At 41.0% G+C, this 26174-nt stretch overlaps 1 long non-coding RNA gene and 1 pseudogene across 6 annotated transcripts in view; one reads left to right on the top strand and one right to left on the bottom strand.

Moving 5' to 3' along the window:
* LOC139084890 (oxysterol-binding protein-related protein 1-like) overlaps nucleotides 1-2379 on the bottom strand; it is a 40165-nt pseudogene extending 37786 nt beyond the window's left edge.
* An 811-nt stretch (nucleotides 2380-3190) lies between these two features.
* LOC103559431 (uncharacterized) overlaps nucleotides 3191-26174 on the top strand; it is a 46854-nt gene continuing 23870 nt past the window's right edge. Inside the window, exons 1-5 of one of the 6 annotated variants that reach the window (XR_546972.2) lie at nucleotides 3191-3629; nucleotides 11103-11257; nucleotides 13603-13753; nucleotides 21248-21609; nucleotides 21776-22367. This is a non-coding gene — a long non-coding RNA (uncharacterized lncRNA). Of the gene's footprint in view, nucleotides 3630-11102; nucleotides 11258-13602; nucleotides 13754-21247; nucleotides 21691-21775; nucleotides 22368-26174 lie in introns of those variants that run through there. The other 5 variants (XR_546973.2, XR_011542634.1, XR_011542633.1 and 2 more) reach the window with 5 other exon arrangements.

Raw genomic sequence — 26174 nt, forward strand, 5'->3', positions numbered from 1 at the left:
TCACACATGCACAAACCTGGAAGGGAGATAGTTAATATCCCATGAGGTAACCCTTAACCAAGAGGAACAAGAACCAAAGGATGAATAGTCTTCTAATATAGCCTCTGGGTGGACAATTTTGAGGCATATTTCACACGACTCCTCAAAGGGTCCTTAGCAGGGTTGAGCTGCAGTTGCCCACAGTGGTGACCCAGCTCCACAACAGACCCTTGGACTGGCTTTTCCTCCTTCTCTCTTTCAACACTTCCTATCTCCCACTTCTACTCCTTGGGATCACTTCTCAAAATAAGCCACCTGCGGCCAAGCTCCTGTCTCAGGCTCTGCTGCTGAAGGGAACCCAGGCCAGAGTGTCTCAGTTGAATATTTTGCATGATTCCAGAAGAGGTAAAAATTTCCATGATTATTTCTATAAAATGACAGTTCATCTGAGTAAAAGGGATATATGGGTAATAGGTAAGTTAATGTTTTATATTTTCTTATATTATTCACCCAGTAGAAGAAACATTTTCATTAACTTTTGCCAAAACATTAGATACTCTAAATATACATTTATTTTTAACTTGGGCTCAAACCTCCTACTTGCCTGCATTTGCCTACGCTCATTTGTTTCCAGCACATTTGGGCTGAAGATTAAAATAAAGAGGTTATGTTACAGATTTCTACCATAAACCATGCACTTAGCAGTCATATTTAATTCATCTCTTAACTTGATGCGTCTTTTAATTTAATACATCATTTATATGCTCTATAATTAATAGTGGCCATATAGGATTTTTTGGTCAATTTTTACAAAAATATAACTTGTAATCTTAAGAACAGACCATCCTCTTACACACAGATATGAGACAAAATGTTTCTAAAGTGTTCTAGGATATAATATCTTAAACTCTACAAAACCAGCTTCGTTGAATTAGAATTGGTTCCTCTTTTGCAGATTCAAATCTGTTCCAGTTCTGTCAAATATATAGTTATAAAAAATCACTTATCATAAAATCAGAATTTATTTATATATAATAGTTCCCAAGCATCATAATTTTTAAAGACTTTGAAATGACTTCTTAGATAATTTAAATTTGGCATTAATACATAGTTCTGTGTTCAGAAATGATGGGTAAATTCCTAAAGCACAAAGTCCAATTTTATGGGCTTATTTTTTTACCCCAGTTTCATGTAATTTTAGCTCCATAAACAAGGGACTTCAAAGTTAAAAATTAATTGGAATAATAGCTGATACATTGAAGGTTTTTTTATTACACTTTCCACATATTGAGAAATTAAATGATTTTAATGACTGGGTAACAAATCTTTTTGCAAATCAAATGGTTTCCAATTCTTGCCTGTTACAAAATTAGTCATTAGCTGCTAAATAATTAAAAATATTTTTTATTATAGATCACTATATTCTTTTGACATGCGACTTAGAAGAACTTCAAATAATTAATATTCTTATATCAAAACTCCTTCCATTTCCACCAACTTTTGTCAGCAAGCTTTCTTAGTACCTAAATCTAGACTAAAAAAGAAAGGAAGGGAGAGGGGACGAAGGAAGAGGGTGGGAGGAGGAGTCAGAGGAGGAGAGGGGAAAGGACAAGAGGAACAGAAACGTGAAGTTGAACACTGTCACATTCTAGTGATAAATAATATTCATCTGTAGATTGATAAACTGGGAAAAAAGCTAGCTTCATCCATCTCAACAAAAGATGTATTTTCAACAGTCTTTACATTTTATATTTAATAATTATCAAATTTTACAATACATTTATATGCTTTTGATCAATACAACTAATAACTTTAAAGATAATTTAGTGCATAGAAAATTGTTAGCATTTACAGACTTATCACCAAGGATAATGAAAACATTTTTAAACTTATGGGCATACTTTTATTGTCAAAGGAGAATGCCTCCAGGAAGTGATTTTAGAGTTCCAGGCATGATATAACCAGGCCTCAAACTGGCATAGCTTTAGACTTAGAAAAGAAGGGACAAAAGGCACATTTCCAAAAAGAACTTGAAGGACACGATTTACAAGATATGAGATCCAGGAAGGTATCAAAAAAGACTCAGAAATTTTGAGTCTGGGTACCAGTGAGAATAACTATTTCGGTGACATGATTTTAATTAGGCCATTGCTTTTATGGGGCTAATCCTGCAAGGAAGGTCAAGACTTGTAAGTGTTCCACACAGTCAAAAAATGTGGAAGATGGGACAGGAGGGAGCTGGCAGGGAGTTAAGGCAGGGCATGGATGAGCTTCATTCACCTGGTGTTTTACGTTCTTTCTCCAAACACTTAAGGAATCTTGAACCAGGCTAGCAGCTAGGCTCCATCTACAAAAAACAATCACGTCTACATTTGGATTATTAATGGAGTCTGACGTCATCTTGATTTGAAAGGTCATCATGGTTTTATTCTTGGCTTTCACAACAATCGTTGACTAAAAGCTTAAGCTTCAGCTACGCCCAGTTTTCTCAGGAATCCTGCAAGTTCACTGTTCTAAAAAGAAGGTGCCAATTTTACTAAATCTGCGTGGCTATTTTGAGTAGAGCCCTTCCCCCAAGAATTAGAATGCTAAATCACAAGCATTTCCCTGTTTTTAGAAATGACTCATTCTTCAACTCCAGACCTGAGGAGTTCGTGCTTTTTACAAATTTTATTTTTTTATAGCTGTATAAATTGGAACCCTTGTCTTCTGTTGGTGAGAATGTAAAATGGCATTAGCCGCTGTAAAAAACAATATGGCAATTCCTCAAAATTTAAAAATTAAAAATAGATTTACCATATGATCCAGCAATTCCACTTCTGTGTATACACAAGGAAGAACTGAAAACGAGTCTCAAACAGAAATCTGTACATCCACGGCCGCAGCAGAATCATTCAGAACTGCCAGCTCAACGCGGTATCAGTGCGCCGAGTCCCTAGAGCCTCCCGCGACGCGGGCTGGGCGGGACCAGGCGGGCGGGGTCCTTCGAGTGCCGCGGCGCGGGGTCCTGAGGGGCTCGTCCAGCTACCTGCCGGTCTGGAGGGACGAAAGGGACTCCGAGATGGAAAGAGATAAGGAGGCGGGTAGTGCATCCAGAGACCCTATCAAGGCAAGGAGATGGGGTGCCCTGAGGTCGCGGAGTGGGGAGCCCGAGGGAAGGCGAGCGGCAGGCGGAGATGATCAGGCAGAGCGGCGGACAGCCCCCAAGGCCAGGTTTTTTTTCCGCCGCCGTTTGAAAATGAGTTGGGCGCCGCTGCCCCCGCCGCAGCCTGGGAGCTGTTCTCGGTGAGCGGTCGCACCGGCTTTGTCCTCAGCCGAGAGTGATGCTGCCGGGCCGGCGCGGGTGCGCCGCGCGGTTGGGGCGCCTGAAGCGGGGATAATTGGCGGCGAGGCGCCGGCCCCAGCATGTCGCTGCCTCTGGAGAAAGCCTCTGAGCTGAAGCAGCTCATCCACCAGCCGCTGAGCAGGTGCAGCAGCTGAGCGCTGGCCTGGGGTCCTTGGGCGCGGCCGACTATGGCGCCTGTTTGCCGGGGTCTTGAGCAAAAGCTGTGAGCAGCCCACACAGGATGGGCAAAGCTTCGGGTTTGAAGCCAGAGGAACTTTAGTCTCCATGAAAGAGCAAGCGCAGAACGTGCTAGTAAGAGTCTGAGGTAATAGAATGGTGTTAGCGTTATAGGACAGTTGTGGAAATGAATCGTTTATCAAGCGACTTCTGGAAGTCAAATTGAGTATATAAGTTGTGTTTGAAGCATACACCACATCTTTATACATTCATCAGTCGATGGGCACTTGGGTTGCTTCCAGGTCTTGGCTAGGTGAATAATGCTGCACTAAACATAGGGATGCGTAACTCTCTTTAAATTGTTGATTTCACGTTCTTTGGATAAACTCAGTAGTGGAATAGCTGGGTCGTATGGTATTTAAATTTTTAACTTTTTGAGAAATCTCCATACTGTTTTCCATAGTGGCTGTACCAGTTTGCATTCCCACCAGCAGTGCATGAGGATTCTAGTTTCTCCACATCCTCTCCATCTCTGTTGAGGCTTTCCCATGGGCTATGAGGCAACTTGGAGAGCCAAGATGTACCCGTGGAGGGCCACCTCTCCCACTTCTCCTCTCAGAGCCAGTGTGGTCCTGCACCTTGGGTCACTGCCATTGAGGGAGGCAGAGGAAATCCTCTTATCTCTTTCCACTTCCTCCGGGGTGTCCAGCACTTCCACCTTCAGACATATGGCTTCCTGGGTCTCTCATCCATCTTTTGTGTTGTGTGAATGTCCTCTGTTGGTATATGAATGTCCTTTTCGTTGTATCTTAGAGGGGAGAGTCTAAGGGAAGAGCTCACACCACCATGATGCTGACATCACTCTCAACAAAATGTTTTTCCATTTTGAGTTAATTTTTATCAAGGGTGTAAGGTCTGTGTCTAGATTCACTTTTTTGATGTAGATGTCCAGTTGTTCAAGCACCATTTGTTGAAAAGACTACCTTTTCTCCCTTGTATTGCCTTTGCTTTGTCAGAGATCAGTTGACTTATTTGTATGTATCTCTTTCTGAGCTTTCTATTCTGTCCCATTGATCTTTTTCTCTATTGTTTCACCAATAACACACGGTCTCGGCTATGGTAGCTTTCTAGTAAGTCTTGAAGTTGTGTAGTATCAGTCCTCCAAACATGTTTCCCTTTATCCATATTGTATTGGCTATTCTGGGTCTTTTGCCTCTCCATATAAACCTTAGAGTTAGTTTGTTGATATCCACAAAATAACTTCCTGAGATTTTGATTGGGATTGCATTGAATCCATAGATCAAGTTAGGAAGAACTGACATCCTCATACTGAATCTTCCTATCCATGAACATGGATTATTTCTCCCTTTATTTAGTTCTTTGATTTCTTTCATCAGAGTTGTTTGTTTGTTTTGTTTTTTGAGGAAGATTAGCCCTGAGCTAACTACTGCCAGTCCTCCTCTTTTTGCTGAGGAAGACTGGCCCTGAGCTAACATCCATGCCTATCTTCCTCTACTTTTTATACCTGGGACGCCTGCCACAGCATGGCTTGACAAGCGGTGCCATGTCTGCACCCGGCATCCGAACCAGCAGACCCCAGGCTGCCGAGAAGCAGAACGTGTGAATTTAACTGCCGCGCCACAAGTCCAGCCCCAATCATCAGAGTTTTATAGTTTTCCTCATGTACATATTTGTTAAGATTATACCTAAGTAGTTCATTTTTGAGGGTACTAATGTAAATGGTCTTGTTTTTAATTTAAAATTCCACTCCCACATATTATTACTGGTATATAGAAAAGTGATTGGCCTTTGTATATTAACATTGCTATGCAACCTTGGTATAATCACTTGTCAATTTTAGGAGCCTTTTTTGTTAATTCTTTGAGGTTTTCTAAATAGACAATCATGTCATCTGCTGAGACAATTTTCTCTCTTCCTTCCCAAATCGTATACCATTTATCTCCTCTTCTTGTCTTATTGCCTTAGTTAAGACTTCCAGTATAATGTTGAAAAGGAATAGTGGGGTGGGGACATCCTTGCCTTGTCCCTAATCTTGGCAGGAAAGCTTTTAATTTTTCACCATTAAGTTTGATGTTAGGTGTAGGTTTTTTGTAGATGTTCTTTATTAGTTGAGGAAGTTCCCCCTCTCTTCCTAATTTGCTGAGAGCTTTTTATCATGAATGGGTGTTGGATTTTGTTTCATGCTTTTTCTGTATCTGTTGATATCATTATGTGAGTCTTATTTTTTAGCCTGTTTATGTGATGGATTACATTAATTGATGTTTGAACATTGAACCAGGCTTGCATACCTGGCATAAATCCCACTTAGTCATCATGTATAATTCTTTTTATACATTGTTGGATTCAATTTGCTAATATTTTGTTGAGGATTTTTGTATCTATGTTCATAAGAGATACAGGCTATAGTTTTCTTGTAATCTCTGTCTGATTGTTGTATTAGGGTCATGCTGACCTCATAAAATGAATTAGGAAGTATCCCCATTGTTTCTGTCCTCTGGAAGAGCTTGTAAAGAACTGTTATAATATCTCCCTTAAATTTTTGGTAGAATTCACCGCTGAACCCCTCTAGGCCTAGTGCTTTTTGGTTTTGGAAGGTTATTAAGTATCAATTCAATTTCTTTAATAGAAATAGAGCTATTCGTATTGTCTATTTCTATTTGTGTGACGTTTGATAGATTATGTCTTTCAAGGAATTGGTCCCTTTCATCTAGGTTATCAAATTGTGGTCACAGAATACTTTATATCCTTCCTTTATAATCCTTTTAATGCCCAGGGTATCTATAGTGATGTCCTCTCCTTCATTTTTGATTTCAGTAATATGTATCTGTTCTTTCTTTTTTCTCAGATAGCCTAGCTAAAGGATTTTTACTGATCTTTTCAAAGAACCAGCTCTTGGTTTCATTGATTTTCTCTATTGATTTCCTGTTTTCAATTTCATTCATTTCTCTTATGTTTATTTTTTCTTTTTTTCTGTTTACTTTGGATTTAATTTGCTCTTCTTTTTCCTTAGATGAAAGCTTAGATTATTGATTTTAGATCTTTATTGCTTTCTAATTTTTGTATTCAGTGCCATAAATTTTCTTCTAAGCACTGCTTTTGCTCTATCCTAGAAATTTTGATTTTTTTTATGTAGTTTAAAATATTTTTTAAATGTCTCCTGAGATTTCTTCTTTGAGCCATGTGTTAAGTGTGTTTTTTAGTCTTCACATATTGTGGTATTTTCCAGCTGTCTTTCTCTTACTGATTTTTAGTTTAATTCCATTGTGATCTGAGAGCAAACATTGCATTATTTCTATTCTTTTTAACTTTTTAAGGTGTGTTTTATGGCACAGAATGTGGTATGTGTTTGTGAATGTTCTCTGTGAACTTGAGAAGAATGTGTATTCTAGTATCGTCAGATGAAGTATTCTATAGATGTTAGTTGTAGCAAGTTGATTGATGATGCTGTAAAGTTCAGTTATGTCCTTCCTGATTTTCTGCCTTATGGATCTGTCCAATCCTGATAGAAGGACGTTGAAGTCTCCAAGTATAATAGTGGATTCGTCTGTTTCTCCTTGCAGTTCTGTCAGTTTTTCCCTCACATATTTTTGATGCTCTTAAGTCTTCTTGGAGAATTGACCCCTTTATCATTATGTAATGCTTATCTTTACTTCTGATAACTTCCCTAGCTCTGACATTTGCTCTTTGTGAAGTTAATATAGCTACTCCTACTTTCTTTTGATTAATTATTAGCATGATATATCTTTCGCCATCCCTATACTTTTAATGTATATATATCTTTATTTTTAAAGTGGGTTTCTTGTAGACAACATATTAGTCAGGTCTTGTTTTGTGATCCACTCTGACAATCTCTGTCTTGTAATTGGTGTATTTAGACCATTGACATTTAAAGTGATTACTTATATATCATTGGATTACGTTCTACTATATTTTTAATGTTTTCTATTTGTTGCCCATCTTCTTTGTTCCTGTTTTTGTCTTCTACTCTTTTTCTGCCTTTGTGATTTTAATTGAGCATTTTATATTCCATTTTCTCTCCTTTCTTAGTTTCTTTTTTTTAATTTTCTTTAGGTTTGCCCTAGAATTAGCAATATACATGTACAAGTAATCCACATCCATTTTCAAATAAGGCTATACTGCATCACAGATAGAGTAAGTACTTTATAACAAAGTATTTCTAATTCCTCTCTCATGTCCTTTATAGCATTGTTGTCATGCATTTCATTTATACGTAAACTATAATCATCGAGTATATTGTTGCTGTTACTTTGAACACTTACCTGCTAAATCAATTAAGAATAAGAAAAATAAAAGTTTTTATTTTTACTTTCATTCATTCCTTCTCTAATGCTCTTTCTCTGTGTAGATCCGAATTCTGAGTTATATATAGTTTTCCTTCTTTCTGAAGAACATCTTTTAACATTTGCAAGGCAGGTCTACTAGCAACAAATTTCCTCAATTTTTGTTTGAGAAAGTCTTTATTTTTCCTTCACTTTTGAAGAATAGTTTCAGAGTACAGAATTCTGGGTTGGTGGGTTTTTTCTCTCAACATTTAAAATATTTCACACCGCTCTCTTTTTGCTCACGTGGTTTCTGAGGAGAAATCAGATATAGTTCTTATCTTTGCTCTTCTATAGGTAAGGTGGTTTTTTGCTTTAGTTTTTTTCAAGACTTTTTCTTTACTCTGACTTTCTGAAATTTGAACGGTTTGCCTAGATCTAGGTTTTTTGGCATTTTCCCTTCTTGGTGTTCTCTGAGCTTCTCAGATCTAAGTTTTGGTATCTAACATTAATTTGGGGAAAATTCTTGGTCACTATTGCTTCAAATATCGCTTCTGTTTTCTTTCTCTTTTTCTTCTCCTTCTGGTTTCTCATTACACACATATTACACCTTTTGTAGTTGTCCCACAGCTTGGGGGTATTCTCTTCTCTTGTTCTTCAGTCTTTTTTCTTTGCTTTTCAATTTTAGAAGTTTCTGTGGTCATATCCTCAAGTTCAGAGATTGTTTCCTCAACCATATCCACTCTACTAATGAGCCCATCAAAGGCATTCCTTAGTTTTGTTACAGTGTTTTTGATCTCTAGCATTTCCTTCTGATCCTTTCTTAGAATTTCTTTCCCTGCTTATGTTATCCATCTGTTCTTACATGTTATTACTTTTTCCATTAGAGCCTTTAGAATATTAAGCATAGTTATTTGAAATTCCCAGTCTGATAATTCCAATATCCCTGTTATATCTGAGTCTGATTTTAATGCTTGCTCTGTCCTTTCAAACTGTGTTTTTTGCTGTTTAGTATGCCTTGTAATTTTTACTGACATCCAGACTTGATGTACCAGGTAGAAAGAACAGCTGTGAAAGATCTTTAGTAAGATGATAGTAAAGTGTCAGGGGAGGCAAAGGCATTCTGTTAAGTGCTATGATTATGGCTCATTCTTTTAGTGAACTTGTGCCCCTGGGCTGTGACCTTCACAGTGCTTCTCAGTAGTTCCCTTTGCGTGGGAGAGGATGCCTGCGGGGAGCTAGACTTGCGTATTTTCCTTCTCCCAGATTGGTTAGGCTCTGATAAAACCCGAGCAGGTTAGGCTCTAGTAAAATAGTGTTTTCTTGAGAGCAAGCCCGTTTAAGAAGCACAGAATCTTCTGGGTGTATTTCAAGTGACTACTAGCCCCCAGCTTGTTAGAAGCCTGAGGAGACTTTTTTCTCTAATCTTTACTGTGAGGACCTGGTAGGGCTCCTAGAGGTAAAACTCACAAAAGTGTGGGGGTCCCTCTAGGACTAAACCCCCCTGGAGTTTTTAAGTCTCAGACTTGTCCATACTGAACCTCCAGTAATTTGCCAATTACAGTTTAGATTTTCCTACCCTGGTGCTGGTTCTCACAGAGATTTCTGCTCATGGGTTTCTGCTCTGATGAGCTGTCACTCTCTGTATCCACCAGTTTGTCTCTGTAATTTGGGGGCAGCAGTTTGCCCTGTGACCTCAGTTATCTAACAAAGCTGAAATGAGTTGTTTTTCAGTTCGTTCAGCTTTTTACTAGTTGTTAGGACAGAATGGTAACTTCCAAGCTCTTTACATGCTGGACCATAAACCAGGCGTCCTCTCTAATTTTTTATGATCCATTTTTAGGTGTTGGTAGGATATTGTATTATTATTATTAATATTATTATTATTACTACTACTACTAGTAACGGTCTTTGAAATTCGTGTAGTCTAAGTTTGGAGATTAAAGATTAAAATATTTCAGATACACCATTTGTTAAAAATCAACATGGAAAATAAATTTACTTGTGTCTTTAGATAAGATTGCAAAGAAAGTTGCTTCTACTTTAGGAGTTTCTCTGCACAAAATAATTGTATTTCATTAAGCTCACAAAGTTTTTCTGACAGTTTTCAAAGTTTTCACTTGAAAAAAAAATACAGGTAAAACACAAAGCCCAAAAGAGAAATAAACTCTAATTTATCCACAGTTATTTTCAAGCCTCATTTCTAAATCTGACCTTTCTCAACCTTCTGTAAGTATGGGCTACCGCATTTAGCAGTGAGTAAGAATAAATGAAAATCTCAAGCAACAACTCAAAACCTCCATGACCAGGCAAACTACTTTTGAAAAATAGGTTATAGAAAAACTCTCCTTACTGATGCTTTGGCATGATGACAATTAATTCAATTAACAAGCATATTGAATTTGTGTAAAGACTAGTGGTATAGTGGTTAAGATTCAGTGGTCTCACTACCCTGTCCCAGGTTTGTTTCCTGATCAGGGCACCACACCACCCATCTATCGGTTGTCATAGTGTAGTGGCTGCATTTTGCTGTCATCCTGAAAGCCATGCCGCTGGTATTTCAAATACCAGCAAGGTCACCCATTGTGGACAGGTTTCAGCAGAGCTTCCAGACTAAGATAGACTAGGAAGAAGGACCTGGCCACCCACTTGTGAAAAAATTGGCCATGAAAACCCTATGAATAGCAGCAGAGCATTTTCTAACATAGAGCTGGAAGGTGATAGGATGGTGCAAAAGACCGAGGGGGGGTTCCACTCTGCTGTCCGCAGGATCACTAGGAGTCAGAGTCAAGTTGACAGCACTAACAACAAGGCATTGACTAGGTGGTAGTAATGTAATCCTGCTTTTTCAAAGCATAATATTTAGTTATGGGATGATAGAATGTTCATACTTGAAAGCAATTTGCTGATAATTATAACTTTTAAGGAAATGTAAATTAAGAAAATACTTACCAGAGATAGCACATTGTTCTAGAATGAGTATGTTTGGGGTGAGAGGGATCTACATCTGGGTGTAATCCCAGCTCTACCATTTGGACAAGTTACTTCTTTGAGGCTCAGTCCCTCATCTGTAAAATAGGAAGTAGGAATAACTCTTGCAAGGTTGCTGGGATTACACGAGACAACACTTCGAGGGAACTGTCATACAGTCGTTGTGCACTATATGTTACTTTCCACTCCTTTCTGTTGGAATACAATTAAGAGTCAAAGCGCTGTTAATGGAGAACAGAAAGTGCCCACACACTTTGGGCCACACAGTGTTTTATTTTTTTAGTTTGACAAATTTGACAACACTTAAAATGTTTTCTCATAAAATCTAGATTTCTGGCTTCTCCGGGAATTTACATCTTGGACCTCCATGGGGCATCAATCTGCTGGAGCTGAGTGGCCATTTTCCCCTTCCGTTTCCCCAGTCTCCGTGGCTCCTTATTGTCTAACACCTACTTTACTCACTTAGATGACCTGCCTAACCCAGGTGAGACATTTGTGGTTGAGACATCTGATGAAAGTAAAAATGTGGTTAAAGCATAATGTTAACTCAGGAAGGCTTGCTGAGGACACGTGAGCCAGGTTTTCAAGAAGATTCATGGGCAAACAGTATGTGCTTAATGGTTATGAGCTTAAAGCTGTGAGTCTCTGACTGCACCTCTGTTTGCTTTGACCAGGCTCTCGGGAATCTTTAATGGGCTGCTTTTGTGCATAAAGATGATCAGCAATGAAGTGTGTAGCTTGACATCACTGAAATTAGTTCACAGTGGAGGATTAGAAAGAGGAATATCTTTTCTAGTACAAGCTTATTAGCTGTTGTTGGTGCACACATCTCCCTCTTTCACCACCACCTCTCACCACCAACAAAACCAAGCATATTCACTGTCGTTTCCTAACTGTAAGGATTAGAGGAATACAAACAAGGACAGAAAAATTTGGTGAATTCGAATAAGCATTTCTTCATAGGCAGAACAAAAGAGAACACTGAGGCAGTTATCTGCATAAATCAGTCTAAAGCAAATCAAAGAAATTTCAGCAAAAAGAAGATCTTGTGCCTGAATTATGGAGCTAATTACCCTCATTATCTCAGTCCTTTACTTCAGTATTGCTGGGAGGACCTGGCCTGAGAATGCTTTTCCATGAAGTGACAGATTCAGAAGTGGATAGAAAAAGTATTACTGTCATTGCAGCCGTGGAGCTTGAGCCTGATGTTGCCCGTGTCCAGAACACCTGTTGAGAATGTCTGGGCCCAAACTCTGGTGCTCAGACTAACGTGGTTGGCTGGAAGAAGGGGCGCTGAGAAGATGATCATGGTCTGCATGCTGGTGAGGGAGGAATGCCGGCTCCCAGAGGAGCCACGGTGGCTTACTTTCCAAAATCTTTACAACTTTAACACAGTCATGGAAGTTAGAGATGATTTTCAGTTTTCTGTTTAAAAATGAGTCTTTTTCTCAACAATTTTTAGCAATAAAAAGGGCAACTTATTGATGAAACCCACCTGTTTTCATAGTATGCAATTATAAGATTATTGTAACTACAGGCAAGAAAGCATTTGGATTATGTGGCATTTGGAAATGATAATAAAGATTATCCATATGGTCTAATGTCAGTGCCTTACATTGCATTAGCAATCACCTAATAATGGGGGTGATTTTGATTATGTGGCTTATTTTAAATTCTGCTGTGTTGTAGGCCAATCAGAGTCAAGATGGTTTACTAGAAATAGCTCACATGTTCTTTTGTAAATGCTGCCAGGTACTAGAATTAGAATAATTTAGGACATAAGATTTTTGTTGTTATGGTGCTATGGTCTTCTTAAATCTTCTCACTTTGTACCTTATCCTTGTGCATCTCTAATTCTATTCTTGCATGTCTTGGGTGCATAAAACAACCTCCTGTAGTAAAAACTGTAAAAATTTGTTTTATCCTTTTTTGTATATGTCAGTTTCCTTTAGGTTTTTATGGCTTTTGTCCAGGTATCTTTAACTTCAAATTATGAGCTTTTGGTGGTCAATGAGCAGGATGCACAGCCCAGGATTAAAATGTCTCCTAAAGAATTGGAAATCTCTGCCTTCCTTGACCTTTCTGCATTCTCTTCCACTGAGGGAAGGAACATGGGAACTTATTCCTCTGCTGAACTTCCTAAGGAAGCCAACCAACAAGATGACATTTTTTTACCCTCTGCTCTGATAACCAGCCTAGATGTGGAAGTTATTTGGGTTCATTTGGGATTTGTCCAGTGTCATCACCATCTGAGAGTTCAGGATATGCCCTCAGTGATCCTGAGGTGTGAGTTTCTTGTGCTGTGTAGGCTGTGTCACAGCCTGCTCCCTGTATGCACGCCCTCCACTTAGACTGTCTTCACGCCTCGCCTAGTTTTGCTCTTTAGTTCTACCATATGCCCCTTAGATTCATCCTTGGATTATTTCAGTTTTGTTTGGAAAATATTTACTAGGGAGATCTACTCTTTGACATTGAATATGGCAATGTAGATAATAATTTAGTAAAAAGTTAACTCTGGAAACATCAGTAAATTATGATTGCATTGTACTAGGGTCGTTGGTCATTTTAATTTAGCTTATAGTAGGAGAAACAGAAAGTAATGTTTTAGTCTGTACACTCCTAATATCACCGTGGGTTTTTTTGAGGATAGGCAGCAGATATTTTTCATCTCTGTGTCTCTACAGTTGGCAGAGAACCTGATCATAAATCAGTGTTATGGATGAATAAAGTTAATTCAATAGAAGTTATTCCTGATCACCGTCAGTACACATTTTAGTGCCCCATTTTCCATTCACATGCATGTCTATATAATGAACTCTTTGTCCTCAGGAAGGAGCCGAGGAGTGGAAGACGACATTGAGCAGCACCCAACAGGAGATGACCGTGATGGTGGACTCGATGGACAAGAGTTATGTCGAGCAAGGTGCAAACTGTGGCTAGACGTTCTGGTTCATGGACACGCACAATCTGAACGGGAGAGGTAAGAGCTGCACACCTTTCTTAGCTTCTGGTACATCTCTCTGGTTTTCCAGGATTCCAGATAGTACTGGGGGATCAAAAAACAAGTCCCTAAGGAATTCTTATGCCCTATTGGTTTCTCCTGTCCCTTTGAACGATCCTGAAAGCTTCTCTAATGTGCCACAGGTTGCTTAGGAGAGATGATGTTGTGAAGATGATAGGGACAGATCAGAGAGCACAGGAAGCCACAATTAAGTTTCTGTAAAGACGAGAGCAGTGACACGAAGGCTTCTCTCTCTCAACGAGGAAAGCACCTGCTCTCATCATCCTTTTTGTTGTTTAGAGCCTATTTGTAAGCTAGCCAGGTGTGGGATTACACTAGGGAAGCCTCTTATAAAATGGTTCACTAAATGGCAGTAACAAGTTATTGTTTGTTTATTTAGCTGACAGGTTCTGCCTTTATTATAGGCCTGTTAGTGTCAATTAATAAGTTAAACTGTATTTCCACTTCACAAGTCTTACATTTCCCACCAGGTGGTCAGCCCAGCTCAGCTCATACCTTCCCACTCCACCACTTGTGATCCAGGTACAAGGCATTATTTTAGGACACTAAGAATTAGGTTGATTATATGAAGTACAAAAGGAGTTGGGAGTACATGCCTGGTGATCTCTGAGACCTGAAGTAAATGCTGTGGTATGTGTCTAACTGTGGTTCACAGCTCTTCTGGGTTCAAGGTCAGAGGTTTCTTTACCACGTGAAATCCATGTCCACAAGCTTCCGCTTACCCTGGCTGCATAATCAAGATGTTGGTCAGCGTGGGGATGGAATAAAAGTGCAGTTACTAATACAAGTGCACATGGGCTAGGGGCCTCGTGACTGCAAGGAGCACAGAAATCCGGTCTCTGGGGGAAGAGGGCTGTTACCAGAGTGGACAGTCTGTCCTCATGTGCTGACCACCCATTTGGCTTGTTCTGGTTCTGCAGCTCTGCCCCTCCACTCCTCCTCTCTCCAGGCACCACATGGTCGGTGCCCGTGCCTTCTGCTGTGCCTTGCCTTTCCCCTACATTCAGCCAGACTTCCTAGAAAGGCTTATTCTTTCTGCTTGGAGTGGCTACCGTTGTCCGCCTTATCCCGCTTAGAGGCTCTACGTTTACTTCTTCTACACGCACTCCTGGCCCTTTAGAGGGGGAGTTCAGCAGACACACCTTTGACTCTGGGGGGCAGGATGGCACTCCTCATCCTTGGTCATTCTTCTTTGCCCTTTCATGTCATTTTCAGTGTAGATGACAGAATCTGGTACTTCAGTATACCACAAACAACATCCCATTTTGTCATTGAATTTTCTCTGCTTTATTGTAGCAAGTAGCATATTTTCCATTAAAAATATATATATTGGGGCTGACCCCATGGCTGAGTGGTTAAGTTCGCACACTCTGCTGTGGCGGCCCAGAGTTCAGATCCTGGCGTGGACATGGTACTGCTCGTTCAGGTCACATTGAGGTGGCGTCCCACATGCCACAAGTGGAAGGACCCACAACTAAGATATACAACTATGTATGGGGACGTTTGGGGAGATAAAGCAGAAAACCAAAAAAAAGAAGATTGGCAACAGTTGTTAGTTCAGGTGCCAATCTTTAAAAAGAAAAAAAAAAAATGTGTGTATATATATGTATATATATATATATATATATATATAATTCATTTAACTGCCAAAATAAAGCAACTTAGGATGCATTTCTTGTGGGCTGCATCCTTGTGGGTGAGAGAATATCTTCCCACCACAGACAAGGTTAGAATTTTTGTAGTGGTGATTGTTTGTTGAATGTCACTCTGAAAGGGACCACACAGATATATGTTCTCACTTTCCAGGATAACCCGTTAATGTTCCAAATTTTCTATTTCATGATGAAATTCCTCACAAATAAATTTATTTGGAATTACCTGTCCAGAGAGCAGAAACTGTCTACATTAGTAGTTTCTAGGCTTCTGAAGTTTGAACAACAGGGAGTATTTGCCTCTGGACAGGAAATTTAACTTGGCAGTTGCTTTTTAAAAAGTGAATGTATCTGTGGAAATCCACAAATGCTCATGCAAAGAGGACGGCTGCAGAAGCTGGCGCCAGCTTCCCTGGCTCATCTGCCATTGGGCATTATTGTGCGCCTCCCGTCAGTAAAGCCAATGGAAGAAAGATGGCAGTAGGCGGTCCATTTTCCTCCCACTCTGGAGCAGTGAGTAGATCTCATCAAATCCCATACATCGGGAGTGACCCACTGGTAAGCTTGGCATTATGCTCTCTTAATGTCTTGAAAATAAGCGAGCAGTTACTGGGGGAGGAAACTTGCAGGAAAAGTGTTCATTAGACCACTAGGCTTCGCATCCCAAACCTGTTACAAGTCTGGGGATGTTTGAGATCTTTTAGGGTTGGAAGAAAGTGAGGGCAGTTGGGAGATGAGTAGCTTTTAGAAATAATACAGCAGGAGAAATGAGATCGGAGAATTTAGGAATAAGAATGAGCATGTTTGTGAGGAGGGCATCATCTGTCCACCAAAGCAAATGGGAGTCGTACACAAAAAGGGGAAAAATAGATACGTATGGCAGACGGGTGTAATTTTTACAGTAAAAGACAGAAGTAAATACCTTTCCTTTTTTAAAGGTGAAAATAAACAGTTATTTTGTATCTGCTTTGTGCATTTTAAGAACCACATAAAAATGTCGGCAGGTAATAGGCAGTTTTGCTAACCTCAGGTGGTCAGGGAGGAAGAGAATAACAGAAGGAAGAGGAATAACAGGGAGGAAGGAGGAGGGTATAACAATTAAATCTTGAGTGTTTCAGGGAAATATTTCAAAGAAATATGAGCATTTTTATAAGGATTGAAAAGACTAGTAAAACAATGTGTAGGCATGCAGCTTTCATCTTAAATATAGCACATGTGAAACATCACCTTTATTTTTCATAAACCAGGTCATAGCATTGTGGAAAGTTCTCTGAGTATCCAAAATATGGGGAAGGAGAGGATTTAATTTAGCAAACTACAAAAACATTGACATTCAGAATATTCTTCTAAAGCCATGTGTGACACATTTCCATACTCTTAGTTGTAAAACATCAGCTCAGAGGCCAGCTGATGGCGTAGTGGTTAAGTTTGAGTGCTTCACTTCGGCAGCCCAGTGTTTGCTGGTTCAGATCCTGGGCATGAACCTATGCACTGCTTATCAAGCCATCCTATGGTAGGGTCCTACATATAAAGTAGAGGAAGGTGGGCATGGATGATAGCTCAGGGCCACTCTTCAGCAAAAAAGAAAAAAAAAAAGAGGATTCGCAGCAGATGTTAGCTCAGGGCTAATCTTCCTCCAAAAAGAAAAAATCAGCTCAGTGTGATACTCAACTTTTACAAGCAAAGCTAGAAGTGAAAATAAAAATCTAATGCATTTCTCAATTCAAAATGGTGGATGTAGGATGGGTTTTTTTTCTTCCTTCGTGGCGTAAGAAAATCTTTTAAGTGGTAAAAGTGTTTGTCCTCTAAAGTACAAGAATTCCCCAGAGACAGTGGGGAATGGTAATATTTACCACGTAAACTTCGGTACATCTCTGCTGTTTCTTCAGTCAGGTCTACACCAGTGTGGTGTCCATGTAAGTGATCTCAGAGTGCCGTAATTTCAGGAATTAACCTCTCCACAGTCACTGATTAGCTTTTCTCTTGTTTACAGCTGTGTCTTCACCATCGTCCTTTACATTACAAACAAATAGACTGAGCACATCAGTGCCTAATTCCTATTACCAGATAACAGATTTTTCCATTGGTTCATCTCTTCATAACCCCTGAGCAGTCAGAATCAATCCGTGCTCACTTTGCTGCGCTTGAGCTTAACGTGTTGGATGTGTTGTAACCTGATGCTGTCTGTGGCTTTCTAAGGGAAAATCGGGAGGCCTTTCGTCAGTCATTTACTGTTCTTTCTCTCTACTTTCTCTGCATTGACCGTCTTGTGATGTATGACAGACCCATTTGTGCCATCTTCAGTTTTAGGTGAGAACATTTCCCTTGATCACAGTTTATTGCAGGAGCAATTTAGAAAGTCAGGGGCTACTCTGTAGGAGACTGGAGTTTTATTCTGTATGATACAGTGATTGTAAGCAGGACATGGGGGTGGTGGGGGGCATAAATAACAAAAAGACTTTTCTCCAAACAGTCTCCATTGATAAGAAGAGTTTGTCACATGTATGTTGGAAATGATACCAAAAGATTCAAATGAACAGTCCCAGTTCTAGTATTCTCCTTTTCTATGCACAGAATTTAAAGTCAGATCTGATGTCAGGGAAAAGCACAGTATGTCATCCCTCAGCTGTGTACTGCCAGGAGCTGAATTCTGTCCATGTGACAGCCATAAATGTGAAAATATCTTATTATTTTCATTTATTGCTAAGCACTAAAAACTTCAATGTCAAAAATAGCATATTTCTACTTGCACCACATGTTAATTCAGAAAAATTATCGCTAGAGTTTTCGCCTCCTAACCCTCCTCGGAGCCACTCAGGGCACCCCTAGCATTCCAAAGTGTCTGTCACACAGTGGAATTTTGAAGGAGCTGATGTTCTCAACAGCAAAATGAGAAGATGCACTTTATAATCACATGGTTTATTGTGTGTCAGACGTCACTAGAAATGAAATAAAATGTTAGCCCATTGGGGCAGAATGCATTGAAAATATGAAATGTTCACAGAAGGGAGTTAAAGAAAACAATCCTCTTTGTCCAGTGTAGAAAGGGTGAGGAGAAATGGCGTTACCTGGCTTTGATAACCAAAGAAGTGTGACCTACCTGTTGCATGTGAGATGCATAAACAACCCAACTATGTTCTCTTTCTGCTGCTAACTTTGCTGAAAAGGAGCACAACACAAACAACTTTAAGGTGTATAAGAATTCATTGTAACGAGAATTCCATCCTCAGCACTTTAATTTCTGCTTCCTAATTCTCTCTACAGGAGTTTACAGGCTCACCTTGTTTTATTGCACTTCGCTTTATTATGCTTCTCAGATACTGCGTTTTTCACAAGTCCCTCCACCAGCAAAAAGATTTTTGACTCACTGAAGGCTGAGATGTTGGTTGGCATTTTTTAGCAATCGGGTATTTTTTAATTAAGGTGTATACATTGTTTTTTTTACACATAACGCTATTGCATATTTAATAGGCTATAGGATAGTGTAAACACAACTTTTACATGCACTGGGAAACCAGAAAAATTCATGTGACTGGCTTTACTGCAATTGCAGTAGTCTGAAACAGAACCTGCACTATCTCCTAGGTATGCCTGTATATCTTTGCAAAATTGTTTTTCCCCCTGTGCTTCTCTTTTTTCTAAGTTGTTAATTCTAAGTTGTTGCTATTTTTATATAGAGGGTGATTTTTTGTCCTTAGGGTGTTTACTGGGCTTAAGCAAGTTTGTTGCCTGAGGACAAAATGACCTCAGACAGCAGTTTAAGAATAGACATAAACCAGAATTTTTGAATTTGTATCAGTTTGAAGTCTAACAAACAAAGCCGCCCTTTTAATACCAACTATAAAGGAAAGAAGGCTACGTTTTTATTCTTCTCATAAGTGAGGGGCACAGGCTAACCTCAGGCACCTGACCAATGCAGTCTACATGCAGATGACATTTGCAGAAGCTTCTGAGAGGGAAAGATGATGATTTCTTTGTGTGCTGTGGCATTCGTTCTGTGGTTCCTCTAGTAGATGTTCTGTCGTCGTGGGGGCTGTGAGTAGGGAGGGCTAAAACGTGCATTGTCAGAGGGAAGAAAATGTTCATATTTCATAGCGGGATTAAGATAAGCTTATTAAATATTTTTTAAAGTCACTGCTTTGTTATTATGAACACTAATGACATCTTTTAAAGTTGGTTAGGCTTCTTTACTGAGAGGGAGTCACTTGAACAGACAATTCAAGCAGCAAAAATTACACACATTGTGAAAAATAAGTCAGCCAGATTGACAAATAACTGTTATTATGTCTAGCTTATATATGTACCAAGGTAACAAATGGCAGTGCTCGAGGACTGTTCCTTCCACACTGTTAGGTACAAATGTGAATCTGAATTCAGGATTAGTGAGGTTGTCACTTGAAACCCTGGAAAAAAGATAAGGTCTGCCTCCCCTCTGGCACTTTGTGAGATTAGTACTATTATAATTTACCTTAAGACAAGAAGAAACGTTCTGTTGTGACTCCAAGCTCGGGCTTAACTCCTCTAGCACCTCCACCTTTTATTCTCACATGCTCAGGTACTCAGCCCTAATGGATAGAACTTTAGGATGCCTCTCCCTCGTTTTCTGGCAAAAAAATAATTGTAAAAAGAGAGATAGGTAGAACCACCCCTACCTCAAAAATATAGCACTCATTTCGATTCTAGATTTTTCAGCTGGTTCGTTGAAATTCAAGATAGTTTATTAAAGAATATAGGTAGAATTTGGTTAACTTGCTCAGGAAATGTAAATGAGAAAATGTGTCAAATACAAATAAGACTTATTTAGCCATGACTTGATTCATGGAAGTTGAAAAGGAATTAGGATACTATTTTAACCTCCTTTTTGTTATTGAGTGCTTAAATTAAACACATCCATCCTGACATGATGGGAGGATTGAGGCTTTGCCCTCTGACCACCTATGAATAGAAAACTCAACTGTAAAATTAAAGCAGAAAATAAAAACTACCTGGAATTTTTCACACAGTACTGTTGCTCCTGCCCTGTTGGCTTTTTCATCTCCTTTTTTCTCCTGATATGTGTCTTCTTAAAAGTGCCATTAAATGGTAAGTTCCCCCATTTGCCCCATGGAAAAGGTGTGGAGGGAATGGGGGCATGTGTCTTATCTGTAGATTCTGACAAAACCAGCTGGTTCTGCTCTGTGTTGGCCTGCATGTTAGCTCTTGTAGAACATTCCATGCATGAAGTGTGGGTCTGCTCTGCAATATTTTGTCAAGCTTTCTGATCCTGGAGCGTGCACAGTGACTCATCAGTCTAAAGTTCTGTTTTCTTTTTCCGCTTTGCTTCCATTTCATGTATCAAGTCCACATTTTCATTGCTAGCTTTATAAGCCAAACCATTTTGACCATTTTACTTTTGCTCACAGAACATTTGTACAGAGTTCATTTACTTCATCATGCAAACTAGTTAGCTTATCTTTGGAAGAATACGTGACTGGTTTTATCAGGTCTTGATGAAGTTTCAGATTGAAACTTCTATAAACGTTAGCACCCAAAAGCTAGAGGGTTCTTACCGCATAGTTTTGTGAAAGCAATATATCATTTAGACTGCTTTGTAAAAACAAAACTTTTTGCCTCATTCCTATCAGTATTGCCAGTTTCATTTAAATTTGTAAACATTGAACTTTTCCTCTTTGCTGAGCCATCGTAAGGATTATTGCAGCCATAGGTTGAGGGGATGTCAGCAGCAGCTTCTTAGCATTCTCAGTGACCCTGAGGTATCCCGTTAGTTCTCCCTCGCTTTCTCTCTACCTTCTTTTCCTAGATGACCACACGATGGCCACTGAGATGAGCACTTTGGTGCATTCCCACACTTAGAAGAATCACGAGCCGGCTGACGTGCGCTGACAGACTGGGAAGATTCACCCCGCTATCCAGGTGGTAGACCAGCGTCAACATCACACAGATGAAGTGTGTAGAGGGCTGCGGCTTAAAGGAGGGATATGAAGTGACCATGAGCTTCGGGCCAGGGCTCCTTCTCAGCCCTCCGGGGCCTGATGCCAGGGACTGTGCTCCCAGCTTATTCAGCCAGCAGTGGGACCGCATGAAGGCTGGCAGGAAAGGACCAGACATTTCATCCATGGATCCATTTCCTTCCGGCTGTAAGACTTATTACCTGGAAGCTAAGTAAGTATGTTAAATGGAACAAGGATGACCACTTCACCTTTTTCATATTCCATATAAATTTGTAATGAAAACAGAGGCTTACTACGAGGCTCTCTTTCCCATTCTTGATCACCTTTCTTGGCTTTCCCATAATTATGATTTTTGTTTGTTTGTTTGTTTTTTTGAGGAAGATCAGCCCTGAGCAAACGTCTGCTGCCAATCCTCCTCTTTTTACTGAGGAAGAGTGGCCCTGAGCTAACATCCGTGCCCATCTTCCTCTACTTTATATGTGGGACACCTACCACAGCATGGCTTGACAAGCGGTGCCATGTCCGCACCTGGGATCTGAACCAGCAAACCCCAGGCCGCCAGAGGGGACCGTGTGCACTTAACCACTGCATCACCAAGCCGGCCCCATATAATTGTGATTTTAATCCTAATAATTTTGTGGTAATTACCTCAGAAAGAAACTGTCCACTTAAAACAATTTTAGACCAACCATGATGTCATGTGGTGGAGATAAGACAGCAGTAAAGGGACTGGCTAGTGTCATGGCTATGGCAGTTGTTATTGTCCTGCCAGCCCAGAGAGCGTGTTGCTGTGCTGGGATCTAGCACGGACAGCTTTTGGGGGCATTTCCAGGAGCAGTGATGTTCTCTCACCATATTTAAAATGGAGGGCCCACCCCTTTCACAGCCTCTGTCATTAGCTAATGCTGTTGGAAAGTCATTCAAGAAATGAAGAGAATTAATTGATTTAAAGAAGTCTGATTCAAAGAAGCACACCAGTACCTGAGTGTGTGTGTCTGTTGTGTGTGTGTGAGAGAGTGAGGCGGGGGGGGGGGGGGGGGTTGGGGGGTGGAGAGAGGGTTGGATTTCTTTTTACCTTATTAAAATTAGTTACAGTCATTGGTGAAGATAAAGTAGCAGGCTTACAGTAAAAATAGGGTTATACAGATGTGTGGTTTTTTTAAGTCTTAGAAGGTGTTTCTGGTCCTGTATCTACCTAGTAACTAGCTCACAGCTGGGAAACATCTTGTCTGGAATTAGAGTATTTTTGAAATCAATTCCTACCACCTCCATAGCCTATGAGTTTCAAATTTTGCTTTTTTCTCCTCTTTGGTGCACACTCGTGATACTTCTTTTTATGCCCCAGAAGCTGCGTTGTCTTGGGTTTAGCTCCATCTCCAAGCTTAATTGCCAAAGATTTGTTACAGCAGGCAGAGCCATGCCACTGCTACACTTCTTTTCAGACTAGGTCTGTTGGTTCAACGCAGACAAATAGACACACTTTGCTCTCCTGACATGTGCATCCTTGTATGTTGCAAATGACCTTAGTTCAGAAGACAGCAAAGCCAAGGAAACTCAAACCAGGCCCCAAGGGTTTGATTTAAGTCCAGAAAATTTCAGATGAAGTTCTTCATTTTAGCAACACTGAGAATCTTAGATTTACCTATAGCAGTTTAACGTATACTTAGTGAAATTGACTGCCTTTGCATATTTCCTCATGCACTTTTAAAGGCAGCTGAGGAATTAATAGGATTAAGACTGCCAAAAGCATTAATATCTTATTTAACACAAAGTTAGGTATTGAGAAAATATTAAGCCTAATGAATAGAGATGATATAGTTCTGGCCAGTATTCTGATTGCAGATATTGCTCAAATATTTATTAAAGATGTTAATGTTAAAGAGTTTAGTTACAGACTCAAATAACAATTCATAAAATAACCTCAGTCCAATTTTTCTTGGACTATTGTAAAATATCTACCTTGGGACTTCCCATAACACACCATAGATGGTGCATATTTGGAAGTATGCAAAAAAAATTAACAAGGTGGCATGCTGGAGCTGTCTCTCCTGTCTTGCGAGAGCCTATTGTGCACATGTCTTTCCAGCCTCCGTTCAATGACATCATACTGCGAGTTTGAGATTGGCTGTGATGGGAGTATGTATATCATGGAAGTCAGCAAGTGCTAGAAAGCAGGACTTTTTCTTTTCTATGGAGATCCTGGTTTACCAGTGTACTGCTGGGAACAAACCTATAATTGACTGAAGAATTCATTCAATCTGGTGGAAATGAGGTCTCTAAATAGAAGTTTGTTGGGTTATAATAGGAAAATACATGTTATTCTTTGCATGCACGAGGTTAGCAATTGCAATTTATTTTTTGTTTTTTCTTGCTGGGAATTGCCTTAGATGGGGTTCCCCAGCAGCAGACACCGAAACAGAGATTTGGATGCAAGTGATTTGTTAAGAAAGTTCTCACAGGAGAAACTGGTTAGAGTAGGAGAAGCAAGTGGGAAGGATCCAAGCCATGTCGGATTTCAGGTGACTTTTTACCTTTGGCCTGATCCAGCAGGGAGCCTTGGAGCCTAAGGTTGCATTGCAGTCTTGGTCCTGCCTCTCTGCATGGCAGGCTTTCTCTCACTTCAGTGATCAAACTGCCTGGCTGTGGGCTGCTCAGGGGCCATAAACTCCCAGGTCCTTCCAGCTCTCTGCACATCTAGTTGAAGTGGCTCCAGTGGCCCAAAGGTAGTCTTCTAAAGAAGATTGCAGAAGGCAGGGGACAGTCTTGTGTCCTGAGAATATGGTCAGAGCAGCGACAACATCTCCTCCAGGGTAGCACCTGGAGGTTGAGATGGATTTATTCACATTCCTTGGTTCTTGGCCTGTTATCATCACTGGTCTGTGCAAGTCCCCTGTTTCATTTTTCCTGCTTTATCCCCAATCCCTACTCCATGTGCCCTCATAAGTACCCACTCTAATGTGTTGGAGATCAATACCAATTACAACATGTGGGCACATTTGAAGGTTACAGGTACCTGGGATGGTGGTGGGGCGAGTGTTGCAGTAATTCAGGTAGGCTCTTGTTTTAGGAAGGCTCCCACACAGGCCCAGAAAGGAGAAAGAGCAAGGCAGAGACTCATTCCCTGGGAATACGGGAAGTACATCCTGCTGCAAAGGTTGGCCCAGGTGACTCTGGGACAGAGACTGGACCGTCTGCATCACAGTGGGTCTGCAGGGTATGGCCTGCTTTGGCAGAATTCTGGCAGCTGTCAAGAGCAGAGCGCCCACCCAATGTTGGGAATGGTAGAGGAAAATTTCAGTGCTCTCTGTGGGAGCCAGGCATGGCTTTGGTCAGCATTAGAATCATGTTCATAGCGGCGGCGCTCTTTGCCTTCAGCAGCCAGCTGTAGGGAAGCAGCATTGCGAAGAAACTTCGGAGGTTCCCAGTCCTGGACACCACAACACTACTGCCTGAGTCACCATCCAGTCCCGGGAATCAAGTCAGACTCCACGAAGGACATCAGGGAGTGCTGAGCCCCTAGAACTGAATGGATAGTCAGCTCATTCTTAGCATAGTGGTTTCCGGGAGTGCCTGGTAGCAAAGAAGACTCAGGAGCAAAGGGTTGACACATGTGGGAACTTCATTCTATTTGTTAGGAGATAGATAGTTTATTATGGAAGCAAGAAGACTGAATTCAAAACCTGCTCAGTGGTCAAAACCTCTCCCTGACACTAGAAGAGTTGGCCAGCTCTTCTGTGGACGTCCAAAGCAAGTTCGGTTCGGCTGTGGTTGCTTAACTCACTGGCCAAGGTGGTTTTAGACAATCATATAGCCCTTGATTATCTATCTACTGCTGAGCAAGGAGGTGTCTTTGTACTGGCAAACACCTCCTGCTGCAGATGGACAAATGCCTCTGGGGAAGGCCAGTCTGGGGCAGAGGCAGCACCCAGAGTGCTCTCCTCCCAGAGCTGATGTCTGCCCTTCGGGAAGGAAGGGCCAGGACAAGGAGCTGCCCTCCAGTGGACCTTCCCTGGGACTCCATCAGTCCCTCGCCCCGACTCCCCTTCCCAAATCTCTGCCATCTCCTGCCTCCTGCTCACCTCATCCCATCCCCACCCAAGTTGTCCACATTTTACAGATGAAGGAACTGGGGACTCGGAAGAGGTGAGCAGCTCCGGATCACACCCCCAAACTCAGGTCCCGACCCCTCCAGCCTCTAGGAGGCTGCTGTGTCCAGGGAGCTGGGGTACAGGTGAGCCAGATCTGAGCAGCTGAGCAGAGGATGTACCCAACGCTGGGATCACACAAGTGCACCCTGCACCCTCTCATCTCTGCCCCTCAGACCGTGCCCAGTGCAGGAGACCTGGGATCCCCAGGTAACAGAAAACAAGTGTGAAATGCTGCCTCTGCCTATGGGAAGGCCGGCCCAGAGGTTCAGGTCTCACACAGTGCCCACCTCCACTTCAGACCCTTCACCAAATGTTGCTCCTCAAACCATACCTCCTCTCGGTCTTCACCGTCTGATAACCAACATTTATCACATTAACACCAGCTCTGAGCCACTTTCCTCAGGTCCCAGTTACCTAGACTCCACCACCCTCCCCACTGGCTCATAAAACCAGCAGCCCTCCAGACTGCTTATACATTGTCCAAGTCATTCTTAAGTTCACCTCCCTGCCCAGACCCAGCCTTCTTGCTGACTTTCCTCAGTTTAGGCCTGGTTGCTGTGAACACATGTGCTTTAAACACTGCCCCTGGGCCACAGCTCCAGGCTCTCCTCCCCAGCCATAGGGCCCA

This window comes from Equus przewalskii, chromosome 7, assembly GCF_037783145.1.
Source record: "Equus przewalskii isolate Varuska chromosome 7, EquPr2, whole genome shotgun sequence".
Lineage (NCBI taxonomy): Eukaryota > Metazoa > Chordata > Mammalia > Perissodactyla > Equidae > Equus > Equus przewalskii.